Genomic DNA, 9,845 nt, shown 5'->3' with positions numbered 1-9,845 from the left:
GAAAGGAAGAGCAGGGATTCATCTCCTCCTCTGACAAGAGAAGACACTGAGGCATGGGGGGAGGGGAGACAGATGCAGGCAACCTCCTTGGGCTCTTATGACTTGCCTGTTCCTTAGGGATTCGATAATAACCCTTCCACATTTTGGGTCATGTTGGGCTCTGCCTTTATTTGTGCGGCACCATCCCCAGCATTCAGGTCTCCCAGGCTGGTCTCTTGAGGAATCCCCAGCTCAGAGGGGGGAAGGGCATGGATCTCAAGACCAGCAACCAAAGACTCTAATAGGTTTTGGAGGGGGGAGCAAGGAGTGGCCACTCCACCCATTAGTCAAGCCTAGCGGCTCTGGGAGAGAACCTTCCAGTCTTCTCAGAATCTTGGGAGGCAGGACCGCGGCCTGGGGGCAAGATCTGGGCATCGGCATGGGCATGGGGGCAAGAAGATCCAGTGATTTTTTAAAAATCATAGATTCCCAATAGCATTCACGTGGGACAGCCTTTCAAACACAGCTGTCATGCCCACCCCCACCCCCACCCAGAGCTTTCCTTTCTGATCCAGGCTCACTACTCTCAGACCCTTCAACTGACGCTCAGGGGACATAATCTCAAGACCCTTCCCCCTGCCTTTGACTTTGAAGCTCTGAAGGCTCTCTGGCTTATCGGTGTTCTTCCTGCATGAGGAGGTCTGACCTGAACAGTCTGCCATAGAGCAGAGGATGGGTCTCTGGCCCCTTTCTAGTCTCATTGCCACCCAAGAGCACATTGGCTGCCGCTTCACACTGGGGCCCATACTGGGCTTGGACTCCACTCAAACTTCAGATCTTTTTAATAAGCTGCTATCTGGCCACACCTCCCTCGTCTATCTTATATTTTTAATCAAAATATGAATTTTTCTTGCTCTTTATTTCGTTAGGTTTGCCCTGGGGCTCCAGTCTGCCAAAGTCCTTCTGGATCCCAACTCAGTCCTGCAGAGTGTTAGCAGTCCCTCTGTGCTCAGCATTTTAGAGAGTGAAGAGGGAGGGCACATGAATGCAAAGGCGAAACAAAGTTTGCTAATTGACTGACTAACTAACAGTAAGGAGTCCAGAGTCTTGGGACCATGAGGAAAGCTCAGAGCCTATAGCCAAGGAGGAAGCATTTCTGCTCTGCCAGTCCATAGCACGGCCTACCAGTGGTAGAAGAGAGGGCAGTTCAGGCTGCCGTGAGAGGGGCATGGTGTCCACGAACAAAGGAGGTGACAGTTTATCGGACATCAACACATCATGTCAGGAAGTCCCCTGTAAGCATAAGCTATGCCTCTGTTCCTTGAAATCCCTAACTGGGTCATCAGATCACATGAGAGCAGAAGGGTCTGCCTTCAGAGGAGATAGGTTCCCCATCTTTAGGGGCTATGAGCAGTCACTTACAGTATGATATAGAGATAGGATTTTGGGGCAGGTACAGTTTGGCTTGGATGGCCACCAAGGTCACTTACAAATATGAGATTCAATTAGTTGAGTAGGGTGAGTACCACCTCTTCCAAGAAGCCTTCCCAGACCCCCACTGTCAGCAATGACCTTCACCCTAGATCTCACGCTGCTAGCCTTGAGACTATACCTCTTACTGTAAAAACCGTGTAATACTGTGTACTCTGGTGGTCTAGACAGCGTGTGCAAGGGCAGGGACGGGTTCTTATCTAGTCTGTGACTCACCCAAAGTCCCACACAGGATGCATGGTGCTTGCTGACATAGAGTGACAGGAAGCACCCAGCACCCACTGCAGTGGAAGGAGCCATGTCTCACAGTGCTGGGCTCCCTTCAGTTGGGCAAGGCTATCAGTCAGCCTGAGTCTGGGACAATCCTCTCCTCCCCTCCCCTGCAAGGTCCCTGGGTATCAAAGTGATGTTTTGCTGCCCTCTGGAGGCCAGAAGCACTCTGCACCATGGACAGCACCTCAATTCCGAGGGCTCTAGCTCTATGTATCCAAGATCCTCATCTAGGATGGTGGACCCTCGTATCCTAGGGTTGTGCGTAAAGCCACCAGGGACCCTGGGAATCCTTCAGTCGACCTCCTCCTTTGACAGATGGGGAAAGAAAAGGGGGCTTCGAAGTCACCCAGTGAATGAAGGAGAGAGAGAAATACCAAAGGCCTGTTCTCATCCACGCATTGATATATTTGACCTGCACCAAGGCTGCCCCCTATGCACACCAGTCCAGGTGTCCCCCAGCCTCTGCCTCAAGGTCTCCAGGGAGAGAGAGCCCAGCACCCCCCGAGGCAGCCAGAGGCCAGAAAGGCTTGTCATGAAGAGAGTCTGGGTAACGCCCAACTGAGCTCCGCTTCTGCCCTCTGGGGCCAGGCAGGCAGAACAACAATGACGCTGGTCCCAGCCCCTCCTGGGCACCTCCTGGTGTAAGACTTCATACCAGTCTCTCCAGAATGTCATCTGATCAGTGAACCCCACATTGCTGATGTCTCTGGTGCTCTAAAGTTGGCAATATTTGCAGACGTGATCTTACTACACCCTCACAACTCTGTGAGGCAGGTGGTAGATGGAATACCCCCATTCCACAGATGAGGAGACTGAGGTTCAGAAAGCTGTGTCCCAGAGTTACACAGCTGATGTTTCCAAGACAGGATTCTGACCGTAAGAATTGTAGGGGAACTCTCTCCTCCTCCATCCCCCTCACTGCTCCTTATAGCATGGTCTGGGGGTGGAGAGAGCTCAGGTCTGCTTCTGGCTCATTACTGGTTTGCAATGTGTCTTTGGCAATATGCCTTTCTCTCTTTGGGCAATTTCTACCTTGATAATTTTTTTGAATCCCCAAACTAGGAATTCTAAGAGGTGGCAATTAGAGGTGGGGCAGCTCATGTGTGGGGACCAAAAGAGGCAGAGTTGGGACATGGAGTCCCATCTACGGGGGCCAGAGAGTAAGAGGGATCGGACCGAACAGTGTATTCAGGGGCATACTGTACCATGAGGCAGGAAGGGAAGAGCAGGCCAGGCTGCAAAGGACCTGAAATGCCAAACCGAGGAATTGATCCTTGTCTCTAGAGATGACGTAGTAGAAAGAGCTGAGTCCAGAGTGAGAAGATGCAAATTTGAAGGCTGCCTTATCCAAGTGACCATGGACAAGCCACCTCCTTGATCACCACCAAGTATCAATGAAGGTCCTCTACTTTTTACAAGCCAGGTGCCTTGCTCGGCGCCAAGGATTGAAAGGAAAAATGAAGAGTCCCTCCCTGCCTTTCGGGGTCATATCCAAACGGGGAGAACAAGGTGTGTGCACCATCAGGCTTCAATGCCAGTGGATTTTTTTTATTGGATCCTGAGGTAATAGGGAGCCACAGTTGATTAAGTGGGAGGGTGACATTGTCAGGCCTGAGCTTCAGGGAGCACCCCTGAGGGGAAGATGGATTGTGGTGGAGAGAGACTCCAGGAAGGGGGACCAGCCAGGAGGCCACTGCCATAGCTCAGGCATGAGGACTTGAGGCCTGAAGCATGTGGTGGCTGGGAGTAGATGGAGAGTTGTCACGAGAAGAGCCACTAGCCTCGGTCACCGATAGGCTAACTGTGGGAGGGGGAGTGAGCAGAAGACTCCTCAGAGGGACTGGAAGGATGGTGGCAGCAATGGGAGGTCTGGAGAGATCAGTTCAGATGCTGGGTCTGAAAGGCCCACCTGTGTCCAGTTGGGAATGTGCAGGGCTGGAACTCAGGAAGGAGAGACACTAAGAGGGAGTCACCAGCAAGCCCTCCCCAGGACTGTTTGCTCATCTGTAAAACGAGGGGAGTGGGCTAGGTGCCCCCGAAGGCCTTTTCAGCGCAAGGTCTCTGACCACTATGATTTTGTAGTAGGGAGCTGGTGGGGGTTACTTGAATAGGGGAGGGACACGGTTAGATCAAGAGTCAGAAAAACCCGAGTTCAAATCTAACCTCAGACGTTTCCTAGCTGTGTGACCCTGGGCAAGTCACTAACCTCTGCCTGCCTTTTTCTCAGCTGCAAAATAGGGGTAATAAGAGCACCCGCTCCCAGGGTTGTGTGAGAGGACATCTGTTAAGTGGCTTGTGAGCCTCCCACGCAGTCTGAACAAGAGCTTCTATTACCTGCACTTTAGGAGCATGCCCTGGAGTGTTCAGCTAGGCTGGTGTCTAAGCAGAGAGGAGACAGATGCAAGATGCGTTGTGGGGGCCGAGGTGGCAAGGTCTAGCCATTGGCCGGCCGGGGCATGAGGGCGGAATCAGCCGCCCAGCGATGCCACAGTCCCAGGGCGACCGACCGCGTCAGAGGGCCGGGGCAGGGGGTGTAATAAGCTCCGCCTGATGGGACACGGATGGGACACGGGGAGTGGGACAGCACTGGAGGGGACTGGGAAGCACACAAGGAGGGTGTTCCAGACACAGGACAGCCCAGGTAAAGGCGCAGAGGTGGGCAATGGAGCATCCTAAGGGAGGAATGCTAGCAAGAAAGCCAGTTTGGTGGAACAGTAGCGCACGAGGAGGGTGATGCGTGGCGAGGAAGGACAAGGAGGCTGAGGCTGCTGTGCATATTCCCTTGGGTACAATTTAGTTCTCCTTCACCTGTTACTGTTGTCTCCCCCAAGCAAAGGTAAGCAGCTTGAGGGTAAGCGCACTTCCCTTTTTGTCTTCGTATACCAGAGGCTAGCAGAATGCCTGGGCTACAGCAGGAACTTAATACGTGCTGAGCAAATGCTTGCGCTTCAGCATCAAGGGCTAAGAGGCACAGATGAGCCAGGCAATCAGGGAGGGCTATCAGGAGGAGGCGCCTCAGAAAGGGAGGATTGGAGAACTTTCTGTTTTCCTCTGGCCTCATATTCCCTTGTTCCCTGAACAAGGGGGAGGGGTGTTCTCACTGAATCTCTGGCACCACGAAACCTCCCTGGGGCTGGGGGAGTGATGCAAGGGCTGGCAGGGGAGGGAGGGAGAGGGAGAAAGCTCCCCTTTCCCTTGGGCTGGAGCACTGGACCAGAGCTCGCAGACGTGACAACCTCTATTCTCAGGGGCACTGGCGCCTGGCTTCTGCTCTGCTGGGCCCCCCGGGAAGCCCACACACACGGGGAAAGAAGCCGTTTTCAGTCCTGGGTGAGTTTATTGCAATTTGAGCAAATGTATCAAGTGAGGAGCCCTTTTCACGCGTTTAGTTCCGAGGACAACAGTGGTGTTGCCTTCCTCCCCCTGCCCACGACTCCTTCTCCTTCCCTCCTTTTCTTCCCTCCTTCCCCTCTTCCTCCTTCTGTTTTTCCTCCTCCTCCGTCCATCCTCTCTTCCTTCTTCCTCCTTCTCCTTTCTCCTCTCTCCTCCTCACCTTCTCCTCTCCCCTCCTTTTTCCTCCCTTTTTTCTCCCTCCTGTTTCTCATCCTTCTCCCTCCTTCCCTCTTCCTTCTTCCTCCCCTTGCATTCCTCCTCTCCATCCTTTTTTCTCCTCCTCCAGTTCCCAGGTTGCCTAGCACTGGGTTGGCCACGAAGGAAGGATGGTTCAGGAAGGTTTTAGCATAGCCTTGAATTCTGATGGTACAGCTCCCCCCCCATCTCATCCCTGATTCCTTGGCTTTGAGGGTCTACACCGCATCCGAGGAGGCTTGATAGCTTTGGAAGCCCTCTGGTAGCACTGAGCTCCCGTCCTCTCTCAAGAGGGCACCTGGCATAGTTTGAGGCCAACAGCCGACACTGCCCACCCAGAGCCCTTATGCTTGACCCTGGCCTAGGACTGGAGTCCTGCTCTGCTTGAACCCTGCCTAGGGAACACTGCTTCATCGGTGCCCAGCTCTGACGATCTGTGGGGCGTCTTCAGGTCCCTGCAGCTCAGACACGGCTTCATGCCTCCAGGACCAGGAGAAAGAGTGGAGATGAGACCAGAGCACAGGCACCCTGGTGACCCTTTCCCTTGGGGCTGATCCACAGCGTCCAGAAATCAGGCAACAAGACGGGGGCCCACATCTGCTCATGCCGGCAACCCTCCCTAGGGCCACACTTGAGCCTCCCCAGGGAGAAAGCAGGCACCTACCGAGGCCCCAGTCTTGTGTAAGCACTAGAATGATCACTAATAATAATCATCTCTCGACAGAGACCTGCTGATGCTGAGGGAAGTGAGCAGAACCAGGAGAACACTGTGCACAGTAACAGCCACGTGTGATGACTGACGTCGACAGACGTAACCCTTTCCAGCAATGCGAGGATCTAAGCCATCTCCAGAGGCCTCGTGATGGAAAATGCTGTCCACATCCAGAGAAAGAGCCATGGAGTCTGAATGCAGATCAGAGCATATTATTTGCTTTTTTTTCCCTTCTGTTTTGTTTTGATTCCTCTTTCTGGTGGTTCCTCCTATTGGTTCTCATTCTTATCTGCAACATCACTAATGTGGAAATATGTTTAATAGGCATGTACGTGTAGAGCCTATATCAGATTGAGTGCCATCTTTGGGAGGCAGAGGGAGAAAAATTTAAAACTCAAAAGCTTCTGGAAGAGATTGTTGATAATTCAAAATTAATTAATTAAAGAAAAGACAGAGACCTGCCCAAGGAGATGCCAGCCCTCACTGCCACTACCATGTCTGCTGCTGACTCCACATGCCCACTCCATCACATCCACAGAACAAGGAGCGCCCAGTAACCACAGCGAGATGGCACCTGGTCTCAAGACTGTCCCTATGTGAACTCTGCCCCCAGATCCAGAGATAAGTGAGTGACAGGAGGAATGAAAGGCGTTTACCCTGTGCTGAGTGCTGGGGATACAAGTAAGAGATAGGGGCCCCACTGTCAGAGTACTTAGCCAGCACACAGACAGCGTATTAGGGGAGCCGGAGCTGGAAGGTCACATGCTGGGCCAGAGTGCAGTCTGGCCAGGCTTCAGTAGGGCCTGAGCAGATGTTTATTGATTATTGACTGCTGACTGTATACTGCAGACAAACAGGTAGCTGGGGAAGGGATGGCAAAGGCCTCTGGTGGGAAGCGGCTCCTTGAGCTGCTTTGATCTGGAGACGGAGGGGAGGAGAGGAGATCCTCGCACTCTGGGCACAGGGGAGGCGCAGGGATATTGGAGATGGTGGGTCCTGGGTGAGGAGTAGCAGGCCCGCTAGTGTCTAGTCCACCTGGAAAGGTCGGCTGGGGCCAGACTAGGAAGGGCTGTCAAAGTCAGAGAAGTCTGGGCTGGGTCCTAGGAGAGGAGGCCGCTACAGCAACACGACCAGGGCTTTAGGGGTTTCCCGTTCTGACTCTCCAGACTGTACCAACATGTATCAGCAGCCTTCCCAGCCTGGAACATCCCTCTGCCACCAGCAAGTCCCTTCTGGGGCCGCCATTTTGGGGGATGGGCCTGGAGTCCCAGGCTGGCCATGGTTCATTCCCCTCTTCGATGTGCTTCTGCCTGTCCCCACTTCCCAACAATGCACCCCTCCCCCATCCTTGCACCATCTACACCCCCTTCCCCTTTTCATCTCCCTTTCATTCGAAGTATTTTCCTTTTAGAATGTAAGCTCTTTAAATGACAAACATTGGAGAAGACGTGGGAAAATTGGAACGCTAATGCATTGTTGGTGGAGTTGTGAACTGATCCAACCATTTTGGAGAGCAATTTGGAACTATGCCCAAAGAGCTATAAAATGTGCATACCCTTTGACCCAGCAATAGCACTTCTAGGGCTGTATCCCAAAGAGATCATACAAATGGGAAAAGGACCCACATGCACAAAAATATTTATGGCAGCTCTCTATGTGGTGGCAAAGAATTGAAAATTGAGGGGGTGTCCAACAGCTGGGGAATGGCTGAACAACTTGTGGTATATGAATGTAATGGAATACCATTGTGCTACAACAAATGGTGAGCAGGCAGACTTCAGAAAAACCTGGAAAGATTCGTATGGACTGATGCTGAGTGAAGTGAGCAGAACCAGGAGAACGTTGTCCACAGTAACAGCCACGACGTGGATAGACTTGGCCCTTCTCAGCAATGCGAGGATCTAAGACAGCTCCAAAGGCCTCATGATGGAAAATGCTGTCCACATCCACAGAAAGAACCATGGAGTCTGAATGCAGATGGAAGCAGACGGTTTCCTCTCCTTTTCTTGTCGTTTTGTTTTGTTTCTTCTTTCTCATATTTCCTCCCATTAGTTCTAAATCTTCTTTATTATCATGACTAATGTGAAAATATGTTTAATACGAATGTATAAGTAGAGCCTATATCCGAATGCACAGCTGTCTGGGAAGGAGAGGGAGGGGGAGAAAATTTAGAACTCAAAAGATTATGGAAATGAATGCTGAAAACAAAAATTAAATAAACTGATGAAAAAAAAGAATGTAAGCTCTATGAGGAGGAATTGTCCTCTTTGCTTGTAATTGTATCTTTGCCATCACCACTTTCTTCTCTCTGTCACTGTGGAGAGGGGACCCACCTTCCTCAAACCCCAGGCCCGGGGAAGGCCTGCCCCCAGCCCTGACCACTGGCCAGCTTCCAGTCCAGCACCTCCCCCCCCCCATCATCCAGGGCAGCCACATTCTGCCAAGCACAGAGAAGACCAGTCAGCCTGGCCACAATAGCAAGAGCCGCTCGGGAGAGGCAGATGGCCAGCCAGGGGCTCCTCAAGGGCGCCACAGAGCCGGCAATGACGGGTGCCGTGGTCTGCGGCTGTGATGTGAGGCCTGCCGCTCCTTTGTCCTGTGTCCCCACTACTTGGCGCCATTACTGGGCACCTAATCAAGGCTTCCTTCCCTCCCTGTCAGTTTGCCGAGGGCCTAGGGCAACTTCACAATTCCTTCATAAAGGCCCATCCATTAGAGTGGCTTCCTCCAGATCCGCAGACTCCGCCCCACGCTCTGGGACCCATCATGGGCTTCAGCAACCCCACAACTTCCCTGTGACTGGCTCAAGGTCACAAGCCAAAGCCGCTTCTTCCAAATCTTCACCTTGCTTGCCCAGGGTGCCGGGGCCTGGCACACACTTGCTAAGTTACCTCCCTGGCACCTTTACGTGGAAATCCCGGGGCAGGCTGACTTCCCCACTTTTCAGACCATGATTCTTCACTTTGATTCTTTTTAATTCAACGTGAATGGAATGACCACCAACACTTCTCTGTCCTCTGTCTGGGTCCCTTTACCCTCTAGGAGCCAAGGGACAGCCCAGGGGTGGGGCACAGGTAGACTGGGAGAATCTTCTTGGATGTTTACTCAATTTACCAGGAAATCCAAAGGTCTAAGGGAAAAGAATTGCCGACCAAAGTCATGCAGAGCAAAAAATCCTGACTTTTTCCATCCAGAGTTCCTGATTTTCTTCCTTATAATTTTCCACTTTAAAAGAGGTTCATTGTTTTCATTTTTTAAGTACCTTACAGAATAGGTACAGAAGACAATTTCCTCTAAACGACAATGTTAAAAACCAGGTATAAAAAAGAGATTTGCTTTTCCAATAAAATTGCGTAATTTTCTTGGTCAGCAAGGGCTCTGTGGCCAGCTGAGTCATTGTGTCTCCTGAGTTTACCAATCTAGTCAAATGTGAGTTAAAAAAGTTTCAATTAACCCACTTCCACAATGAAGGCAAGTCTCTTAAGGTAATTTTTCTGGCCTTTTCAATGCCTCATCACAGTGACTCCAGAGATTCCTGGAGCCTGTGGAACAAAACATAAGCCAGGTGTCCTGCCAGGCCGGCAGGCTGCGGGAGGCGTGTCTGGGAGCTGCTGGGGTCCTTTGGAAATCATTTTGGGGGCAAAGAGAGTTGCTCTCAGCTGGCTGGACTCAATCACTCGTGCAGAGAGCACACTAGGTGTCTTTCCCCCTCGCCAGAGTGAGGCTGCTGGAGCCCTGCCAAGTCGTGTCCAAGCCCACGGATGCCCATGACTGTCCCCTCAGGATGGCCCCTCTCCCCAGC

The sequence above is a fragment of the Phascolarctos cinereus genome, unplaced genomic scaffold (genome assembly GCF_003287225.1).
Source record: "Phascolarctos cinereus isolate Bilbo 61053 unplaced genomic scaffold, phaCin_HiC Scaffold_9;HRSCAF=440, whole genome shotgun sequence".
Classification (NCBI taxonomy): Eukaryota; Metazoa; Chordata; class Mammalia; order Diprotodontia; family Phascolarctidae; genus Phascolarctos; species Phascolarctos cinereus.
This window is presented reverse-complemented; position numbering follows the sequence as displayed.